This window comes from Lycorma delicatula, chromosome 11 (assembly GCF_047948215.1).
Source record: "Lycorma delicatula isolate Av1 chromosome 11, ASM4794821v1, whole genome shotgun sequence".
Lineage (NCBI taxonomy): Eukaryota > Metazoa > Arthropoda > Insecta > Hemiptera > Fulgoridae > Lycorma > Lycorma delicatula.
The window spans coordinates 43,604,855-43,614,229 of NC_134465.1; positions in this window are offsets into that span (position 1 = coordinate 43,604,855).

Sequence of the window (9,375 nt, forward strand, 5' to 3'; positions counted from 1 at the left end):
AAATAACAGAAAAGTTTTAACATTATGATCTCAATGTAAAAAACTATCATTTCAGAAATGACAAAAGTAAATAACCATTTTTTACCAGTATTTTGGAGAAATTTGTAATTATATAACAGGGAAATTATTTTTTTCTTTTTTTTAACAAGAAGGCTTTTCTTTGCAAAAATAGTCTCTTGTCACACATGCCTTTATAACAATATTATATTTGTCTATTTGTAATATATTTTGATGTTATCTTTCTCCTTGTTTGTCGTTCACTATGACCAAATTTTGAGGAAAAGTCAAGATGAGAGTGAATAAAATAATTTTCAGTTAACATTTTGCAGCATAAATTTTTGTAGTAGATTAAGGGTTAAAGTATTTACATGTCACTATTTTCAGCATCTTGTTTCCAAGAAAACCCTGAACAGTTCTTGAATAATATCCATGCTGTTAGTTTCTTAGAATTCAATTTGCTATCAAATATTAATTTTCTGATTTCAGGACTAACGATCTATTTCAATTTCGATTTAGACTTAATTGTGGAAAAACTGAATTAAATATTTAAAGCCTTTCCCACCTTTTTCTCTTTCACAAAATTCTTCATTGGAGAGTTTTATTTGTAAAGATCGCAAAATAACTGCGAGTTTACAGCATTGTACATGGAGAATATTTTGTTGTCCAGGAGTAAAGGTATCTTTATGGCTGGTCATTGATTAAGTAATACTTAGTAGCACAACTATCCTCGGAAAAAAGAAACTAGTATTTTATAATTACACAAACCCTCTTTCATCTTCCCCAAAACATTTGTCACCCAGATGAATAATGTACTCATGATACATCTCTGGTCATACTGTTTGGCAAGTGTTCTTTATCACTGGCAAAATGAGAGAACCATTTAAGCACAAGCTACTCAGTTTTGTGTTACTAATGCTAGCTGCCTCGGTAATATCATTTTCAGAAATCCATTATGTATTATGCTACAGAGTAAACCATAAGAAACATATTTAAACTGCTATATTTTCACCTACCTGTTGGCTTGAATAATACCTTCCAACTGCTATTTAGTCAGTTCAAAGACATTCTGAGTAGGACATCCTAACTCCAGAAGAGAAAGCCCCTTCTGGGTGACTGAAAGGGGCTTTCCCATCCCATTTGCCATACCATCCCCTCCATTCCTAGCCCTGATGGGCTATACTGGAAGTTGTCTTATAGACCCTCTAAATCTGATTACCTATATAATCATCAGTTTTTGTCCTCTGACAGGATGCCACTAATGCAAATATCTCACCTTTACTATCACTTTTGTTATGTAATCAGTCCTATTTTTGCATGTGCGGTTTTCACTGGATCTTGACATTTTGATACCTAAGGAACCAAAACAACTGGATAAAAAATTTTCTGTTAGTTAATGTGAAGTAATCTGTGTTCTGTGAAGTAATGTGTGTTCGATGTTGGCCTCAAAATCACTTTTTATCTCCAGAACTACGGGACGAAATTGACCAAACTTGGTTAGATTACTTCTATTTATGGAGCATTGATGTCCCTAAATTTTCAACTTAAAACATCAAAGGGGTGAGTGAGGCTGTAGAGCAAGGTCACCCTCAGTATCTCGACATTTTGCCTGATTAAGGTCATAGTTCTCTTAGATACATTTGTTAGTAATTAAAAAATAACAATATTTGCTAAAAACATTTTTGTAAAATCGCACCCTCATCCCAAAACTACTTTAACTACTTTTAACTACTGCTGTGTTGTAACATCACAGATGAGCAGTAGAATTAAATAAATGAATAATATTTAAAGTGTAAAAAGTAACTAGATATGGCTGGGTTACGAACTCGATCGCCCGGTAGACTTGGTACCAGTGCTGAGTCGGCTGGGGCAGCCTCGCGTTTACATCAGTCTGCTGACTGTTTTAAGTGAAATTTGTTCTATATAAGTTTTAAAATTACATTAGTTTTAGAAAATCGCACCCTCATCCCAAAAAATGCTTTAACTACTGCTATGTTATGTCATCACAGATGAACAGTAGAATTAAATAAATGAATAATATTTAAAGTGTAAAAAAGTAACTAGATATGGCTAGGTTATGAACACGATCGTCCGGTAGACTCAGTACCCAGTGCTGAGTCTACTAGGCAGCCTCACGTTTACATTAGCCTGCTGACCGTTTAAGTGAAATTTGTTCTACGTAAGTTGTAAAATTACATTAGTGATGACCGTTGCTGCTAGTACCACCTCACCTGTGCGAATTAAATACGGTATGCAGGCGTGTTTTAATTAGAATCATTGAATTAAACTCCAAAGGACCGATTAATGAGGAAACCTTTGACAAATTCGAGGAGATTATCTTTTATACCCCATTCATGAAGTGTATTTAGGATTCCTCTCCTCTATGCTGTGTTGTATGCCTATTGCAATACGGCACCCAGTGTTGGCGATATAAAAAGGTGTTCTGAATAACAGTTTCCAGGGTAACTATGTGATAAATAGACGATCTACCCTGGCGGAAACCGCATTGTACTGGGGAAATTAGGGCGCTTCTCTCAAGGTACTATACTAGAAAACGGTTTACCATTTGCTCAATCACCTTGCATAGGGTACTGGTCAAGGAGATAGGACAATAACTTGTGGAGTATGATTTATCTTTACCAGATTTGAGTACGAGGATTACCAAGGCCTCTGACCAAAAATTTGGAAACACCTGGACAGAGAATTATCTATTTTAGACATACAAAAGATGTCATAGTGCACTATCTGGGAGATGTGAAAACATACAAAGCTTGATATTATCATTTCTAAGGGAAGTGTGATTAGAGTTATTCAAGGCGTACCTCAGCTTATTATAAGAAAAGGATATTTTAAATGTGTTTTGCTAATCTCCAATCCTATTTTCTACCTGCAACTTATATCTCACCAACTCAGGACAGTATGATGATGTACGTGAAATTGCCCTGAACAACTTTCCAAATGTATTTGCTCCATCAACTGTCATGGTAACAAGGTCTCCGCTGCTTTACAGTCCAATCTTCTGCGTGAATATAATGATCCACATTTGGTTCGAACCTTTCTTCAAACAACAGATAATAGTATTTTCTGAGAAATGGATTTGACGTAATACAGCCAAGATTTTCGTTTAGCACATCCTGTTCCTGTAAAGAAAGATCCCGCCATGTGATAATTGCAGATGCCACCCCACCCCCTCTGTACCTAGTCTGATGGACTTTACTGGAGATCATCTTCTAGACCCACAGACTGATTGACATCTCTCAGTCATCATCTTGGTCTCTGCCAGAATGCCACCAATGCAAAATACCACGAATGACATTTCCATTGGTGTAAACCCTATAAACTAACAACGAAAAACGAATAACCAAAACTATTCATTCGAAATAGACTGAGCATAACAAATTATAAATTTTAAACTAAATGTCCTACAGCAAAAGAAAATTAAACGAACAACATCGCAAAATAACACAACAAAAACAATTAACACCAAACAAAACTTCAAAAACGCCTATCATGGCAAATAAAATGCCCAAGTGTCTCTAGCCAACCGTGTTACACGAACGTCAATTCCTATACACCCTTCCCAATTCGCTGAATAACCAAATATTTCACAAAATCTCTACTATAACTCATTCGGTCCAGCTTTTACAACTGACAGTCAAATCCAAGTAAGATCCAATATCTCTGAGGTTCCTCACAATCTGTAATTGTCTATTGTCATAACAAAGACAGACATACAGAACGTGAAAAGCATTATCCATTGCACAACTTGGACATAAACACAAATCAGCCAGGCTGAAATAAGCCAATTTATTTCTAAAAGCACCGTGGCCTGAAAGAAACTGTGTAGCATATTTATTAGAAAACACCCAAAAGAGAACTCCACATCGGGGAGAGGCCATGTGTATAATGGCCATTAGTTGTCTCATCCCATCTCTCCTGCCACAATTGAAATTCACTATTCTTAATTTCTCTAATTTTTGCATCTAATTCACCCAACGGTTTTGCAAATTAATGCTCAACCGCAAGAACATCAGTGGGCTTCACACCAGTAATTATCAGAACAGTCTCACAAGAGATAGTGCGATAACCCCCCCTATTACTGTTAACAGCAAGAGGCACTGGGCCCTTAGTAAAATACCCTATATGTTCTATATTTTGGTATATCCATCTATACAGGTGTGGCACACAACATAATTGCCTCATACATACTTTCATAAAGAATACACATGGTCTTTTGTCATCAAGGGTATCATTTAGCACACATCCCAACCACATAGGGAGAAGACACCCACCTTGTGATGTTACCAGTTGCCACACCACCCCCTGTTCCGAGCCCTGAGGGGCTTTACCGGAGATTGTCTTTAGACCCTCTAACTGACTACATCTCACAGTCATCAGCCAGGCCTCAGTCAGGATGCCATTCTCATCCTCCGCCCTCGAAGATGCGAAGTCGCATCTTCGGAAAACTTAGCTGCAAAAAGACACATCATCTGAGGGACGGAAGTGAGTCTCCTGCAAACATGATACTAAAGGATTTGCTTCCTTTATTAGGATTTCAATGTCCTTACTGATGGACACCGTGTCGGAAGCAAGCAGTGCAGGTCGCATGTCATAGCTTGGACTAGAGCTGTGAAGAACACGGACTATGGTGTCACCTGAACTGAGGAAAGCTTTCGAGGACAGCCACCACCATGTAGAACGGTTGCACCTGGGACAGTTGAATTTTCATCATTCCCAGGCAGCCATGAGGATTCTCGAGGAGTACAACCTTTAGGTTCAGGAGCCGTACATGGTTGGGGATAGGGTGGATACTATCCACTCTCGTGAGATATGGCCGCTCTCCATGGTCATAGTTGGTTCAGATTTGTTGGGCGTCATCTGGATGACTTATTTGTCTGATGATCAATTCACCATCATACAAATCATGAGGGGTATGCTCGATACTGTACTAGTGTCGGGATACTTCCAGCTTGGATGGTGTATCGATGACTTGCTGGAAGAGTTGGGGAGCATTTTGGACAGTCTCCCAGGCACCAGAGTGCTGGTTGCTCATGCCAAGTCTTTCACCTAAGGATTACCACTCACAGACCCTAGAGGTGCTGGTCGGTCTCGAACAGTTCATAGAATCCAGGAACCTCTACTTGGTCAATGAGGCAGCAGAACAACTGCCGACTTTCTCTTCTGTACTGGGGGGAAAGTTACAATGATGTCACTTTGGTGACAGATGATTTACTCAGGAGTACCAGTAGTTGGACTGTATGGCTCAAGGCCGGTGTGAATGATTAGAGGTTTACAACCTTTGAAATCGCTTACAAAGGTGATCTCAGAGCTCCAGATTCAGGTTGCTACAACCTAAGAAACCTGTATCAGGACAAGCTGCAGCGCAGGTGTGCAATTGCATTTATTACAAGGGTTGGAGTGCCGCGAGCAGATGGAATTGGTGGCTGAGCCATCAAGACTGGCTGCGACAGAGTCCTATGGTGGCCCAGGCCAATGGACAAAGTCTAGTGCAGGGGCATGACCCCTGCTTCTGAGGGACTGTCTGTTAACCACAGGCGGAAACTTGGGAGAAGGTGGTGATCCGCTGAGCTTAGTGTGTTGCATGTAAGAGTTAGATCTGCAAGGAAACAGTACCAGCATTGTGATAGCATTGATGACGCGCATGCGAAATATCACCAGATCTACTGGTGCATTCATGGAAAATATGTTCATGACATCAGGGTATAAATTGTAGTCTGTGTAGTGTACATAATGTAAAGTATTCTGCAGCTCTCTGTGTAGAGGAAAGAAAAGCTGCAGGAGCTGGGGTAATGGGGCCAACCCCCAGAGTCTTAAACAGTAAGACTCCCCATCACTGTAAATTCTTTGGGTGCTTGTTGTAGTACTAAGCTGTATAAGCAGAAGAATTGTTTTCCTTTCATCACCATGTACCGATTGATGTTCCAATAAAACATGAGTACTTGGAAGTGTACCATTCTCATGGAGATAATTAAAAATTCTACATACTTTAAGACCTAAATTCATTGTACTAAAAACAGATGTGTTGAATTATTACAAATTCATAACATTTGCTGTTAAGTTTGTTTTTAATAACAAAACTTGTTTTTTTTCGTTTTTCATAACTTTATTACATCAATTTTCTCAGAATTAAATTCATATTAAAGAACGTTATTCTTTGATAATAAAATTTTTGCATTTATTAGTCACTTAACAAAGTTATTGCATTGCAAACCTAACAAAATTTGGTTTTCATCACCAAATTTTTCCGATTTATTTTAGATATCATAAAAAAAAGATAAGAAATCATTAAGTTTATACTTATATAGTCTTAAAAATTTCAATATGACCTCATTTCACCAGGGAACTGAAATCCAGGCGAAAGTATTCATAACCACAACTCAATAACAAAGCGTTTTTGGTTATATATTTATATAAATGTTTTCCTTATTCAAGCTAGAATCAGTCTCAAATTATTTATCTTTCCTCCTGGAATCATTGTATAAATGGCACTGTTAAAAATTGATAAATAATTATTTTGTATATTTTTAAAATATATTTTTAAAAAAAATTATAACTGCATGAATACAACCATTTGAACTATCATAAGAAGTATATGGCCCATTAACAATAAAAGTCAATTTACTTGCACTACATAAGTAAATTAATACAATTACATATCCTACAATTAAATTAAATGAAAATTATATTAATTATTGTTCAAATGTAAATAAACAAAATAATTATGATGCTATTTTAAGTTTTGGGAGGAAAAGAAGACTTAATCTTAAATCTTTTTAAACTTAATCTAAAATTGTCAAATAAAAAAGTATAAATTAGTCTAGTAATTTAAATTTATTTTTACGTTTTCCTTTCCCAACTTTGCTCAACACAATTTGATAACAAACCATTAATTTACTTTTTTTAAAATACCATAATTTTTTCTTTTTTAATACTTTTATTTAGTCGCCTCAACAATATAAATCATTAGCGACTTAGTATAATGTAACTGTGCCATTAAATTTGTAGTCTTGACCAAACTAAGGTTGACTACGTCTGAGACCTGTGGTTAATTGAAACCCAAACACCAAAAAACACCAGTATCTATGATCTAGTATTCAAATCCGAATAAAAATAGTTACTTTTATTAAGTAAACTACCTTTATTAGGATTTGAAGCTGAGAACTTCGACTTCGAAATCAGCTGATTTACGATGAGTTTACCATTAGACCAACCGGTGGGTTGCATATTTTAAAATTAACTATAACTCGGTAAAAAATAGTATTTCTAGCCTTTAATCTGATATTGAAATGAAATACTATAGTGGAAATCTTAGGAAATAGATAAAATGCATAATTTTACATTTGTTTGTATGTTTTATGTAATGTTTATTAGTTTTAGTTTATATTCTTTATTGTTGTGTTTTATCTTGATTTATAGATAGTGCCATTTCATATGGCTTGTGGAGAGTGGGAGCAGTGTAAAGTCATTGCTTGTCAATGCTTGTAAAATTCATGCATTACAAAATAATTGCTTTTTTCTCCTATATAAATCAATAATGAAATTATAATACTTTTTACTTATTGCTGTAATCTGAACAATTACATTTCATCCATACTACTCATGGTTTCTTTGCTGTTCTTACCTTCAGTGGTTTCAATTTTTGTAGAAATCATATTTTAGCTGCTGGTATCGTGGCTTAAGTTTATTATGAATGATTCAATAGCCTCCTCAAGTGGACCTTTGCATATCCCGATAATTTTTTTCTATTTTCAAGCAGTATTTGATTTTTTCTCTCAGTGATCTACACCTATTAATGCAATTGTGTTTTTGCAAAGTCTGTCAACATCTTCACAGATAAATGTAGTGTTTGAAGCAGCAACCCAATTTTGACATCTGCCCAAATCAGTTCTATCAGGTTCAGCTCGGGATGGTACAGGGAAAGTCGTAAAATATCGTGACCAGCGCTTTTAATGATTTTGTCAACTGATAAAACTTCAAATAATGCCTTATAATCTTTAACTATTTCATAAAGTTCTACTTTAAGATTAGTTTGATAGACTGAATGCCATGTGACTTCAGCCAGTTTTGCATATCAATTTTTTTTAAATTCAAATTAGGGACTTTGTTCTCTTTAATGTTGTGATAAGGAGCATTATCTAGCACAATTACTGAATCATGTGGCAAATTTGGAAGCAATTTCTCTTTAAGCCACTTTGAAAAATTCACTTCATGATGATAATCTCCCATGGATTTTCACATAGTAAAGGAGTGCAATATGAATTTCACATTCCAATGGGATACAAAATAATCGTACTTGATCCTTTCCCAACTGGTATTTTCAAAGATTCTTTATGTAAGTTCTTTTCAGTCCATGCTGTTTTGTAAATGAGTAACATGCATGAATGTTTCATCGAGAAACACAACTGAATGATTTTGTTCTCTGAATTCACTCATTTTTTTCCAGATACTTATAGCATTTGTATTAGATGTCATGCCTTAATACTAATACTGATCTATTTGTCAAAATTTTAGCCCATTTGAATCCAATCTTTTTCAAATGGGCTAAAATTTTAGCATTAATTTTCTGCTTAATGATGTTGTAGCAGAACCTTTGAACACATTATCAATTTTTAAATAACTTTTGCATAGTTAAAAGACATTTTTCATGTTTAAAAATTGTTAACTGATGAAAAGAGCACAAGTCAAAATTGTCTAACCAAGAAATAGAACATGGTCTTTTTTTTCTTTTTTTGGCTGAAGAAAAAGTCGTTGATGGATTTTCAGTCATAAATTTCGCCCCTGCTTTAATTTTAGTTAAAGATATTTTTGAAACTACCGTCGCAGCACTAATCCTTTCTGTTACTTTTTTGTATGATTCATAATAAAAACTCAATTTTTTGCCTCTTCAGTCATAAATTTCAAGATATTTACCACAAATTTGTGAGACTAACAAGAACAATTTTTTTCCCCCAAAGTTCAGAGATAATTTAACAATCTAAAACTAAGATTAGATTAACATAAAAAAAATAAATAAATAAAACACACTACAACTAGTTAATAGAAGTAATTTACGTATTGTTAAAAGAAATACTTTATATGCTTTACTACTAAAAAATTGTAATCCACGAAATATGTCAGGTGATATGAACACAGCAAATAATGATGAACTGAGGAAAATGTGTTCGCATAATATTAGTATATTAATAATGAAATTACATGCCATTTAATTTAACCTTTTCTCATTACAATGATCCGCGAAAATATGTTTTTATCTGACTGCCTCCTTTCATCTTATGCTACCCTCTTGTGAAAAAAATTACAGTATATTAAAGAGATTTAACAGATTCTGACAAAAAAACCGTTAAGATTGGATATTTT